At 36.6% G+C, this 14,493-nt stretch overlaps 1 protein-coding gene across 1 annotated transcript in view; it reads right to left on the bottom strand.

Moving 5' to 3' along the window:
• The window catches only part of CAMKMT (calmodulin-lysine N-methyltransferase), a 225,795-nt gene that overhangs the window by 90,406 nt on the left and 120,896 nt on the right, over positions 1 to 14,493 (bottom strand). The window lies entirely within an intron of this gene.

The following is a 14,493-nucleotide window of genomic DNA, read 5'->3' as shown; positions in this document are numbered from 1 at the left end:
TACACATCTATTTCTAGAGGCCAGAAGTTGCCAGCCTGGCTCCTGTCTTTGAGAAACTGTTAATATTTATCAGCTAAACACAGAGAATTTTCATACTGTTAATTAAACAATATTGTCTTTTCCATGTTGAAAAGCCATAATTGTATTAGGCTTCTAACATATCACAACAATGAGGAACTTATTTGTGCCCAGGGGATTCCTCAAGGGTCTGTGCAGAGGATCACTAATGTCCACAGGATCTCCTTCTGAAGTTCCATGGCGTATAGTTATTGAAGGAAACTATAATAAGAAAATGGAAGGTTAAGGTAGCTAGATGCCATTTTTGAACACAGATGGTATCAGTGCCTGCGTGATAGTTGGTAAATGATATTATTTAATGTTCTACTTCACAATGAACAACTGTTAATCATAAAATACCTATCTGTGGCCTGATCTGCAAAGTTGCTTGGCACTTGTAGCTAAATAAGAGGAAGCTAGACAAAGAACAAATAAGTGTTGTGGAACGCTAAGTAGCTTAAAAAAACACACCTTACACATGTCAGCTTGGGCATTCAAAATATAGGCTGGCACTTTTCTCTGTGGCTTATTCCTCTTTTAATAATGTCATCTCACCTCACAGGGGCTTTGTGAAAATTAATTAATTACGGTTTGTGAGGCATTCAGATGCTAATGATAGCTACAATGGAAAGAAAGCCTATGGAGAAATTAATAGTTTTGAATTCAATGTAATGATTGAATGTGAACACCACATGTGGGTCACATATTGGCCAATAAGAGTAACAGAAAACATGAATAGCTGCTCATTCACTGATCTCTGTTAGTTTGTACACTGAATGAGAGAGAGGGCCTGTGGTAAAAAACATAATATATGTGTAGATAAATAAAAATAGTACTCTAATACATAAAACTGAAATGCTGAGATGATATCTAACAAGCAACGGAATTGCCTCATTTCTGAGCTTTTAAACACTATATTTTGTAAACACTTAAATTAAAAAAAAAAAAGATCAATTTAAAAACATCAAAAGATTTTTTTTTTGTTTCACTATTGCCTCTGGAACACAAATGATCTGGGCTAGCCAGTGGATTTCAGACATTTGCTAAGAGCAGAGGAAAGCTGACATGGAGGCAGATGAAGTTATGCTTGTTCTGAGAAGACAGCGCGCCCAGCAGTTGCTCTCCAGGAAAGCTTATCTTCATCTCAGGCTCCTGCCCTCTTCACTAGCTGGTATATAAATTGGTAGATTTTGCTACTTAATACAATCTCTTCCAGTGTCTCACTCAAACAATCAGTTGAGCTTTCCTTCAAGGGACTCAAAACACAACCTCTTTTCTAGTGAGGTTCTTGACCCTGAATTTTGGTTAATACGCAATATGGAAGTTTTCTAACACCCATGTTCTTATTTGAGTAACTGCCCTTTCCACAAACGACTAGAGAAGTCTCCCTCCACAGCACATAAATACTACTCTTTAATTAAATGACTAGGGAACAATAAGCCAAAACCACCTAGTAGGCAAAAAGAAAATAAAAACCCACAAAACCAACATAGGTTATTCTTTAACTCATTCCAAAAAAAATCAGCCAATATAAAACTTCCAAAACCATTGCCCTTTGGTAGTCACATCCTATGGAAAATGCCAGAAGAAACAATCACTACGTAGTGAAGTATACCACTTAAAATTGTTTTGAGACTAAATCCTCATCTTGTTTCTATCTTCTTACTGTTTTATATCTACAGAGGTCCTCAAAGTCCAAACTCCAGCGGTGGGAAAATTCCTTCAGCAGAACACAGGCAGCCCCGCAATTATTCCTTAAGTTGTCCTTATGTCATTCAGGCTGGCATTGGGATTAGGGAGAAAAAGTCAGGTACAAGGCCCTTAACTGCATCGTAGAATCACAGAATCATAGAATAGTTTGGTTTGGAAGGGACCTTTAAAGGTCATCTAGTCCAACCCCCTGACAATGAGCAGGGACCTCTTCAACTAGATCAGGTTGTTCAGAGCCACGTCCAACCTGATCTTGAGTGTTTCCAGGGATGGGGCATCTACCCCCACTCTGGGCAACCTGTTCCAAGGCTTCAGCACCCTCAGCGTAAAAAAATTTCTTCCTTACATTTAGTCTAAATCTACCCTCTTTTAGTTTAAAACCATTACCCCTTGTCCTATCACAACAGGCCCTGCTAAAACGTTTGTCTCCACCTTTCTTATAAGCCCCCTTTAAGTACTGAAAGGCCACAACAAGGTCTCCCCAGAGACTTTTCTTCTCCAGGCTGAACAACCCCAGCACTCTCACCTTGATCCTGTGGAGTGATGTAAGGTGTCCACAACTCTCCAACTGACTCCATCTCAGCACAGGGCAGAGCCAAAGACAGACACCTGAGCTCCCCCATCTCACTGCAAAAATGATTATACGTAGCAGCACATTTAGATCCATTTAAATAAAGCTTCCATGTAGCTTACATAAGCAAATATTAGAACCTTACTTTGTAGAGTACTACATGCTTTGTATTCCAAACTATTGTCTATGAGGCCAACTCGTGCAATCAGTTATGCCAGTGCAAAGGCAGGGTATCTCCGCAGTAGATAATTCCTTACACAAGAACTTTTTTAGTAACAACCAGAAGCAGAATTTGGACTCGCTTGATTCACTGGAAAACATTTGTAAAAAATTAACACAATATTTTCAAAATGGCTATGTTTGGTTGCAGCCAAGACATAGACATGCTGAAGCAAACACTGCAGGGTCTGAACTTGTTTGATATGACTTAAAATGGCTATTGTCTTGATGTTACCTCTGTTATGATTGCAGTAAAATTATAAAAAAAACCAAACAAACAAGCGATTCCTCATATCCTGCTTTAAGAAAATGCCCAGTCACAAAACTGTTCTAATTTTTTAACACCCACATTATACCCACTTAGGTACGTGCAGGTCAGGGTTCTTATTTGCACAAAATCCCTATTCCACCTCCACAGATGCCTCCTCATTGAGAAGATTTCAGACTAGAGCTGAGTTTTCTTTTTCTTGCATATTAAGACAGACACAGTAATTTGCACAGTGCTCTGGCTGAGATTTTTGTGATCTACTTTGATTTCAGTAACATAAATAATTCCCTCTGAGCCATGTATTCTTAAGGCAGTATAATTTCAAGGTCCTTCACAGTTTATCATATTTTAATATTGTATGTTTCTTCTTCTAGCTTCTTGTCTTTGATCAAGGTTAACTACCCTAGTAATATTCTCAAAGTTTCCTTTTATGAAGTTTGTATTTGTAAACATTTAATTAAAATAATTAGAAGAGGTTAGGATGTGACAATAAGAAATATCAGAAACACAAAAACCTCTTACGAAGCAACAGCAAAAAGACTGAGAGTGCGTATTTGAGAGATGAGAGAAACAAGTGCGGACTTGATAAAAGTGCACAACATAATGAATTATATAGATAATTTTTATCATAAGTTTCTATTCATCATTTCTAGTAATACAAGAACAAAAGGATGTGCAATGAAATTGAGAGATAGTAAAACTTAAATCTGATATCAAAGAAACACGTTTCTAGGAAGAAAAAAAAAACCAAACCATGTAACTGTTATATGAAAATATGAAATACAGGTTTACAGGACAGGATAAAGCCTTCCAAGTTGTTCCAGACCACTGTTATAAATAATACATATATTATACAAAAGAACATCAGGACTGGGTCAGACCAAAGACTCATTTAGACTATCTAGTCTATGATACCAGGCAAAACTAGACATCAGTGAAACAGCATAACACCAGAACGAATACACACTGATATTCACTCCTATAGCAGCCAAAATTGAAATAGACTGGCATAGGGTCTTCCACAGCTTGTATTCATATCTTTAACTAGTGAATCCTGATGGACTTTTCTTCTATGGATTTGCCCATCACGTTTTGAATCGATAACACTTTCAGGCTTCAAAAAAATCTTCTGTCAATAGATTCCAAGGCTTCATTCTGTGCTGCCTGCTGGCTTCATTAGGGATGTCTCCCTACTCTTGATTTACAAAAACCAAACGTGTTTCCTGTTCTCTTTCTCATCCATGATTTACATTCCTACACTACACCCTACCATTCAGCTCCTTTCTGAACTCTGGGATCCTTACTCTTAACTACTCTCGCACCAAATGGAAGCTTTTCTGTTACTCTGGTCATCCAAGATTTTCCTCTCTGTGCTTATTCTCAGTCTCTTATGCCCCTTCTGAGATAAGAAAACCAGACTGTATGAAGTACTTAAGAGACAAGCTTATCATGCACAATAATAATTTGATTCCTAGCATCATCTGCTCTTTCCAAAACCATCAAGCACTCTGCTGATGCTTTCCTCATGTTAGTTTTAACTATTCCAAATTATTTTAGAGCCTACCAATATGTATACACACTCTGGGCTGCATTTTCCATGGATGTTCCTTTGCATTTATGTATATTTAATTTAATCCACAATTTTATCAACCAGTCATTCAGCACCATGAGTTCCCACTCATGACAGCATAGCTCTTAGTGTACTCTGTTAGTATTCCCCCACACTGTGAAAACTGATCACTTTATTCTAGTCCTTTGCTTCCTATCTTTTTATCAGTTATGAATTCAAAAGACTTTCTTTTTTGCATCATGGTAAATTGGCTAATGGGCCTGTAATTCTTCAGATCCTTCTCAAATACAAATATTGTATTTTCTACTCTCCAATCATATACTACTACCTAGTAACTTTGTGGATGTATTTAAAATACTGGTCAGGCCTCCAACTTCACGTGTCATTTCTTTTAAGAGCTCTGTGATGGCACACATCTAGTCTTGAATAACAGAGCTCTTTGAATTTCACTTTGGCAAAGACTTGGACCTGAAATTTATCATTATATTAGTTATCTCCATTTGATTTTTTTCCCATCATATTCCGTAGTATTGTATTGCTGAAAAATGCATCAAACTCCTTCTCTTCTCATCTTGAGTTGTGCTACAAATTCCAAATAACCTTCGCAAGTTCAACCTAGAAAAATTCCACAACTCCTCCACTCTAACGTCACAACTGACTTCATTAAATAGTTCTATTTACCCAAGTTTGCATTTTTAAATCAATGCCTTAAGAACCAAATTACTTTTATCTCCCCATTTAATCTGAACGGAATGAATGAGATTATATTCCATAATCAGCTCTTCTATGATAGACTTACAGTAAACAAGTCTCAAACGGCATTAGCTCTTGCTGACCCAGTGACAGCGTGATGAAGTCTCTTAACTACTACATTCAGGCACAGAGAGAACAAATGCTAGGGATTCTGATAAAAGGGAAAGAAAGATCTACAATAACAGCAAAACTCCCAGCAGCATCGAGCTCTCCAATCATATCCATGCACACAAATGACATGGGAAGTCATTATATAGTAGATTTACAGTGCTACCTGAATGGAATTTGTTTTACCATTTTCCCCAAAATTTAATTGGCTAAAACAGATTTTTGTAAGTACAGACTCTGTCTATTTCTATAGAATGTAGAATTTTCAGGAGGAGAATTTGCATCATCACACATGAAAAATCAAAGAATATATATTAAAAGCGCTTGTAAAATGTATTATTCTAATTGAGCTAATATTCTAATTGAGCTAATATAATTAACTCATTTTCATCACTGCAATTAATCTTTAAGATTAGTCTTTTACCTAACTACACTCTCCACCTTATTACTGTTATAACATCCTCCTGTCTGTTCTTCTAAGCTATTACATCCATAGCTGTACAACATTTAGATGAACTTATGCACTCTATCAGTGTTTAAAATCAGTCGTGGGGACTACAAAAAGCTCTTCCTTATTTTTAACCTCATAACCTCAACTGAAAAGGAGACTATTCCAGACAATCAAGTGGGCTTTGTCCACTGGAAAAAAAAAAAAAAAAAATCCTCATTTTTCCAAAAGCTGAGTTTTACAGACTTGCAGAACATTCTAAGTTCTTATGCCTCTGACACTTCCTCACCTTGTGATACTTTATTCTCCTTCTCTGTGGACTGAAATAAATCCACTGAAAATAAAACAAGCCCAGCACCTTGTTTTCACAGCTTCATTTAAGCAGCTTTTATCTACTCTATCAAGAATATAATAGCTGCTGCTTAGATGTGATGTCTAGGACTCTCTTCCATTCCTACCAAGACCTTATGTAAAACAGTCTGTGGATCCGACCAAGTCTGTCAATTTAGCCTAACACGGAGTCTTGACCAGGTCCTGTCAGCAACTGCTAGAGCTCTGACCCTTTCTGGTGTGCAGCTCATTGCCACAATATACAATAAAGAGCTTTCACAGTGGTGCTCTCTGGAATCATAGGAAGGATTAAGCAGTTACAGGAAAAAGGGAAAATGATCCTTCAGCTTTCAGCTGGTACGATGTACTGATAGGTAAAAAGATGAGTACAGCTGGAACGTTTCAACTTGCCTAGTGACACTCTTAAAAAAACCTTTAAGTTGAAATTCATAAGAAAAATCAATTCACATAGTAGTAAAATCGTTCCTTATAGGGTATCATAAAGAAAGGCACCAGCTCCATTTAAAAAGCTTTAGAATAGTGTCACTCGTCCCACTATGTTTACAGGTCAGGTGGACTGCTGCCATGCCAATAAAAACCTCAGTAAAACAGGTGTCTCTGTGCAAAGTAGGAAAAACAGTTACAAAACTACTTACGGGCTTCTGTTACAAAGGATTCAGTGTTTGGGTTCTTCTCATATAAGAAAATGAAAGAGAGCACGTGATACTCAAGACTTTGCAGCTCACATTTCAGCTATGATTTAGAAATGCTTTATGAAGCTTTTTTCTCACAAATGCCAATTATCTTCCCAAGTACTAATGCACTCTCTCCAATTAGATGAAACTGTTATCTGTCTCATACTACAAGTAAATGCAGTGATGAATCAAAAACAAACCGGTCCGTCCAGAAAAAGCATCCAAATATCCCAGGGAAAGTGAAAAACGGATGTTCATAGAAAAAAAAAAAAACAACAAACAAAAAAACCCCAAATCAATAAAAAACCCCGATAAAAAACCCCATGAACAAGAAAAGTGTCGCTCAGTAGAGTCTCATATTTAAGCAGACAGTCCATGTCCCAGCATAAGCTTATTATTGCCCTCTTATTTATTCCTTTCTCTGAATGCTTAAGCCCATAAATCAAGCCTGTATATAAATAACACTGATATATTTACATGTTTTGTTCCATGTTTGTATCTTCTTGTAACTACAGTCACACTACACATAAGTTTTTTTTAAGTCATGCTAAACTGTTACGGCATTATTAGACTGAAACAGAAGGAAGCTCTAAAGATGCACACGGTTTGTGTTTCACCTTTACATTTTATTAGGAGAAAACATTGGGGAAAAAAAAACAGCAAAGGAGCTACCACAGTACACTTAATGATTTGTTGTTTTGCATACTTTCATCATGTCAGCATCTGGTTCTCTCTGACCCAGTGGTCACTCTGGGTCAGACCAAAGATCCATCCAGATTAGCAGCTTGTTTCCAGTATTGACAAAAAAATAAATCCCAAGAGAAGAATATAAGACAAAAGCAGGCATTTCTCAAAACATACCCCCAACCTCCAACAAAATGCAGCTCAGCAAGCTCCTCAGACAGCCGTGCTGTCTTATCATGATGCTTTTCATAGACTCTTTTTATTTACAAAATGCCCTTTTGGGGAGAAGGTGACCAGAATGCAGTACAGATGGAATCATTACTAGGTGGGGGAGAAAAACCCAAATCAACAAAAAAAAAAAACCCAAACCCCAAACAAACCACACCGCAATTGTGCATGATTTATTTTGTTAGTTAATGAAATAATGGGTGTCTAATTAATTCTGTTCAGACTGACTATCCAGAGCAGATTTTCCTTTGTCACGTCATCAGGCTATGAAAATCTTGATTTAGTATTGCAATGAGCTGTAATAGCCACAGCTAAAGACATCTTTGTAAGACAGTTATGTCTGAATTAAAAATACAGCAGAACTTGGGAATATGTCAAAAGGCATACAAATAATGGTTACAAAAATTCCCTAAGTACTCTGAGAGGATTTGAAGGCTTTTCTTTCCTTCTTTCAGTACTATCAAGAGATTAGTTATGTGACTTATATCTTGTCAAACCTAAAACCTTTAAATAGACTCTTGAAATCAAAATATTTGACAATGGACTCCATCAAAATATGAGAGAACATACTACTTACTTTACATCCATCAAAAAGTAATCTAATAGACCAATATGAACAACTCACTTCAATAATATTTTAATTGATACATCTCTCTGGTGACAAAAAATACAAAACTCAACGTGAAGACTTTTTAGATTGTACTTTTACCACCACCTTTCCCCCCCGCCCTCTAATTTTCTTGACACTCATCATGTTAATGTCACAGTGAATGATCTCCTGGATAAAGTGACCCAGCAAGAACTAGTAGAAACCAGAACTAGTAGAAAAAGAGCTAGTAAAAAAATCTGGTTTGTATTGTAATTAGTCTAGATTAAATGTTTACAGTACAAGAAAGGCACCAAAGCTTTGAATAAGATAATGTATCAAATGATCCCATCAATTATTTCTTTTTATTTCTATCCCAGATATACTGGATTTACACATGGAACTATGATATCACGGCTTCATCCTAAACCTTACTGAGAGTGACTGTGAGCTACTGTGAAAGCTGCACCCTGTTCTGCCCTTCCCCTACCTGCACCGCCTCCTTGTGTCAAATGAAGCAACAAGGCAGCCACAGGATGAAACCACTGAAGCTGCTAATGTAATACAAAATTATTGAAATTTCGAAGGTGGAAGGAAAAGAAATGAGATGAACTGATTCACTCAACGGTTACAGCACTCTCTCCCTACAGGCTGCAATGGCAACAACTGTTACTTTGAAGAAGAATCTGCAGACCGTCAAGAAGTCAAACAATGAAATTCTGAACTAAAGATGACTTGATCGATCATTTTTTATGACATCATTGATTTTTTATCGAGTATATTGATGTTATAGAAATTAGACAGTATAACTGTAAAAAAAGGAAATTAGAGAGTCTTCAAAGTTTTAACTTTGAATATTAAAATTGAGATACCTGAACTTTAGTACTGCTTTCATTCTACCACACTACTTTAAGGGCTATTGAGTTTTCTAATGCTTTCCCAGCAATGTAGAGGTGGTCATCTTTGATAAGAGAATTTTCCTAGGAGATCATTCAGTATATCAACCAACCTGTGATAGTATTTTGCTTAAGAAATTTGACGCTTATTCCCATATGAGAAGAAAAATATAGTAAACCAGGCCAATGTTCTGACTTGCTTGGTGTCATATTGGTGATATTGAAACAGTAGCTTCTTCACAATTTTTATGGTCTGCCACAATCAAACATTTTAGTTATATTTTTTGCTACTATTTCATTAATTTTTTTTCAGAGTGGAAACATGTAATCATCCTTTTCAAACTGCTTATCTTCACAAAATACAAGAGAGATGAAAAATAGCTTTGCAATAAGAATCATGTTAAGATTTTTTTTTCCAGTGCTATCATATCTGAAGAGCCTCACTCAGAGTCTTACTACAATTTTACTACCAGGCCTGCAAATAAAATGATTTGGATTTGCAAGTCTAGAAACTTGCAACATATCAACATATCAAAATCAACGTAATTTAGATGAGTGAATCTGTATGAGATTATAGAGGCCCCTAAAATATTCCACAAAAGTACTGTAGCTTTTCCATGTTCCAAATCCTTGGAAAATATCCTCTGAGAGGATTTCCACCTCCTGCCAAAAATGAGACAAAAACTGATATGCTTTTGCACTGAATACAGCTAACTCATATTACTATGGACTCTGAAGATTCCTGTGAAAAATAAAAATGTTTTGCCATGTAAAAAAGCAGTCTTCACACAACCAAATCTCAAATTTAAGACTAAATACAGTAAGAATCCAAAAATCAGGATTTTGGCTACCTGCTTTCCAGGCTAGCAAACAGTGGTTAAGTCTGGTAGATAATCTTGGAGAGGACCCGACACTACTGAACCACACACAGTTGCACCACCGCTGCCTTTACACATGGAATGCCTGGAAATCTCCCTTTCTGGATCGCTTTGTTCAGGCACTTTTTACCACCTACAAAAGGCTGCAAGCAGGATACACACAACTAAAAGCATAAATCAATTATTTATTGGCTAATACATACAAAGAAAGAAGGACTTACAAGCTACCGTTATATGAATTAATTTGCTCACCACCCTCTTTGAGACACCTGTTGAACCTTTGCTAGCCAGGCAAACACCAAGCCTGGCAGGACACCTCCAGTGCTCCTTGAAGCCTTGATGCTACTGAGTCATCGACTCTTTCTCTTGAATCTTTCAGCTGTTTCAGCAATTTTACCTGTCTCCAATTTTACATTTTGTATCTCGTGATTCTGCAGACTTTCTCAAAGCTCCTTCTCACAACCTGGTTTTCACATAAATCTGAGCCAATATGACTGAGCTGTGTTGTATCAAATTATGCCTTCAATCACAGGAAGATGAGCCCCTGGCAGAAGAGTTTCAAGAATATGCTGCAGAAGTATATCTTAGTCAACAACATTGTTAAAGAAGAGAATTAACACATTCCTGACTGCTACCCTCCCCTCTAACTAGTCCTTTAAGTTACCAGCTAAGAATTGCCATTTATAATAGCCTCATCTTGAAAAATAAACTTCATTTTTTCCAATAAGCCACCACTAATATTATTACTCTTGCAAATAATGTTTGTATTTATTTTCTTGAAATAATTATATATTTATCGAAAATGCCATCCAAAACCATATATAAAACTGTATGTGTGGATGACAACCGTATTTACTTTCTTCATTCCATACCATAGTTTATAACTATTTTAAAGTATTCCGAAATACAGATTTTCTCTTTACTTTCTTCCTCAGAAATGCTTACTTTTCTTCCTTCTACATTTTGCTTTATTTCTCATCTGTCACATGATTTAATTTCTCTGTCCACAATATATTTCTACTTCATATACATCCACAGAGCAAGCCACGTGAGTTTCACATTGTCTTTTTTTCTTATATTTTAATTTCAAAAACATTATTTCATCTAGTTTAAATATAACGCTTCTTTCCAAAGCCTCCCTTTCATGGGTAATTATTTGAGGGGTTACAGTAGTACCATCATTGTGCTCTTCCACCAAGCTATTTGCATTCTTTCATTTTTTTAAAAGGTAGATCCATTGTTTCTGGCAATTAAATTAAGGTCATGCAATGTATATTCAGAGCTATATAGAACTGTCTATAGATTTTCCAGCATAACAATAATTAGCTAATGTTTTTACAGCACTTTGAAGTTGTAAATTGCTGTGTAAGTACTCAGTATTCTTATCATGGCTTCAGCAGGATTCAGGGCAATTAATATTCTAAAACTGCTGGTCATCCAAATACAATTACTTGCTGTGAGCAGGTGGTTTAAATACAATGCACAGGTAATGACTGACCTTTACAACACAATGGGTACAGTCACCACCAGAGAGCGGAGTACATTAGCCGAACACAGCTGGCTTTACTAAGGGATGTAAAAGTATTCATGGTTTCTACATCACCTCTTGTCATTTGAGTCAGGGAGGCTTTCCCTCTGGTAATAACCATAATGCAAATCTCCTTCTTAAATGCTGTGTACACTAATAACCTTTACTGTTATAAAAGTCCTAATACGAATACCACATAGGAGATTTACTTCTACTAAACTGATACCTCAGAAAGCTCAGAAAGTTCTACTGACTAATAACTTGTGTCTCTCACCCACATATTTACACACAATTTCTTCATAGCGATGCTAGAGGTAAAGAAAACAAAACAAATGAGAGAAGAGTTTGCAAAAATTGCACAATACGGGAGTGGGCTACCTGCCCGAGGTTTAAAAGTATGTATTTAGAAGTAATGATTAGTCGGGTACTCCTTGTTATCAGACGGCAATAACCAAAAGTTGTGTTTGAATTATACCAGTATTAATATCTTACAGTCTGGCAAGACGAATTCTTGAATGACCACTGTAAAACAGCATGTTTATGCATCATATACCTATACGTGTATGTTGTATATGACATGAAACGTGTTGCAACTCTACAATATTTTTACACATATTTAAAAAGGAAAAAAAACCTGAAGGAAAGTCAAGGAACACTGCTGCACAAGATTTTCAGTTTCACTACACACTGACACCTGCGTTCAACCATATCCAGAGCAAAGAAGGATGCCATTTATCTTTTATAATAATATGGAGTTCTCTGTCAGAGTAGGGTCACTGAAATGAGTAATAATCCTACCACTGTCTAAGGTACAACCAGCAGGGTCCAGGTCAACAGGCAAGCAGACAATAATTTGCCCAACAACACTGAATTTCATCTGCCCGCAGCCTCTATCTACTGATTATACAATCAATACACCTCAGATGAGAAGAGCTAACAACTGACCGGGGCAGATCAATGCTAGCAAATAAGCGCTTCATGACAAAAAGTTTGATAATTACCATTCTGAAGCCGTGTAAATGTTGTTTCTATTGTAACGACATTCATGATGATACTGCTATGATTGCACTGTTATTATAGGTTTAATGTTAGGCAATCAAGCTGCAGTGGTCTAGATATCAACAAACAGCATCAAAAGAAAACATCAAATTGTCCCTATTCTTCTGACATTGTAGCTGCAACATTTTTCTATGTTAGTGGCCACAAATGAACAATAATAAGTGACAATTTAGTGAAAAATACTATTTTCACAGCTTACAAAAGTCATACAATATAGATTGATACGAGTATGATTATTTCTAGACCCAGAAGTAGAAGGCACACCCACTTAAACCAGAGGATTAAAATGAATTCAGCATTGTGCTCTTTGTTTCTCATGCATCGGTTCACAGCTTTTAATCTGCACTTCAACTAGTCATAACCCAAAAGCATACACAGGTTTGCTCGATTTATTTATTTTTGCTTTGGATAATGCACATTAATTTTTTTTTCATTCCTGAAGTGCTGGTTCATTCTCAATACATTAACTTTTAAGAGAACTAGTCCTGACTGACTATCAAGGGCTGTGAAGACTCCAGTTAGGCTCTCGCGCCCTCAGCACAGAGAAATGCTATTGGGACATGCTATTGAAACGTGAAGAAAATCGGGACTTCACATAACAAGAGCATGTAGACCTGTGGCAGCCTCACCTCTGAAAGTACAAAAGATAAATACTACGTTTAATATTTTATGTTTAAGCCTGCAAGAAGACGTCTCGGTAGCAAAACATGTTTTCCCAACGGCCACTTCAAAGGTAGAAGCACACTCAGCTGCATAGCTCTTCAAAAACATTTCAGTCAGAGCAAATCATAACTATGATGTATGCAAAGGTATCTCCAATGTTGGCATTTCATGAATTAAAATTTTAAGCAGATCTTTCACAGACAAAACACAGATGCCTCCAAAAGTCTGCAGGTTACCTGTCTAAAACTTTTAAATCAGCGATTGGCCAAATTTGCCATAGCCTAAGGGACATCACCTGCCTCTCGAAGGAGCTAGAGACACCAAACAATAAGGACAAACCCAAACCTTTCCCGGTCAGCAATACACGTGTGATTTGAACTAGCTTGAACTAAGATTTCCCTTTCAGCATTTCCTCCTCAGAACATCTTCTACCTCACAAGAGATTCAAAGAATTTGATGTATATTAAAATCCTTTCCCTCTCAGATGGGCTCATTTTTATTCAGGGACAATTTTGCTGACTGACAGGTAAGCATTTGGTGCTGAAATTGGACCTGTACAAGAGCTTTGCATTTCATTTGCTCCATTACACCAGTGCATGGATTACTGGGCTTTTACTTTGGCATCTTTCCATTATTTTCAGATATCTGACATGAACAAAATGACTCATCTGACATTCTGTGTAACAAATTTGTTCCAAAAAGAATAGAACATTATTATACTATTTTGTACATGTGGGTACCACAACCTTCCACAGTAATCTGCCCAGAAATTCTAAGTGTATAAATAGTAGCTGATATTGTTAAAAAAAAAAAAAAAGAGACAAAAAAAAGCCAGCAGTGGCAGCAGAGAAATATCATACTGAAGAAATGAGATTTAGTTTTAACGCTATAGCCTTCAGTGTCATTTCTATTTCTGAATCACTTCAGACGTGATACCAAATTTAATTTTGTTAGGGGAAAGAAAAAAGTATAAAAATTGCCATAAGCCTTCTAAATTATCTGATGTAACACAGCTGTTGACAAACAATTTTCTGCAAATTCTGGCACAAAAGAGTTAATACTCCTCATATTTGATCCTTTGGGTTAGTTAATTAATACTGTTATTCCTTCTGTCCTACCTCGACCTCAGATCTGCTTTTAACCATCACTTTCTCAATTTGATTTGCAGAATGAAACAGGAAGCTTGTTTTGCCTATCACTCATACAAACACGGACAAGTACTTTTCCCCATATCCCTTGATC

Source organism: Chroicocephalus ridibundus, chromosome 3, assembly GCF_963924245.1.
Source record: "Chroicocephalus ridibundus chromosome 3, bChrRid1.1, whole genome shotgun sequence".
Classification (NCBI taxonomy): Eukaryota; Metazoa; Chordata; class Aves; order Charadriiformes; family Laridae; genus Chroicocephalus; species Chroicocephalus ridibundus.
This window is presented reverse-complemented; position numbering and strand designations above follow the sequence as displayed.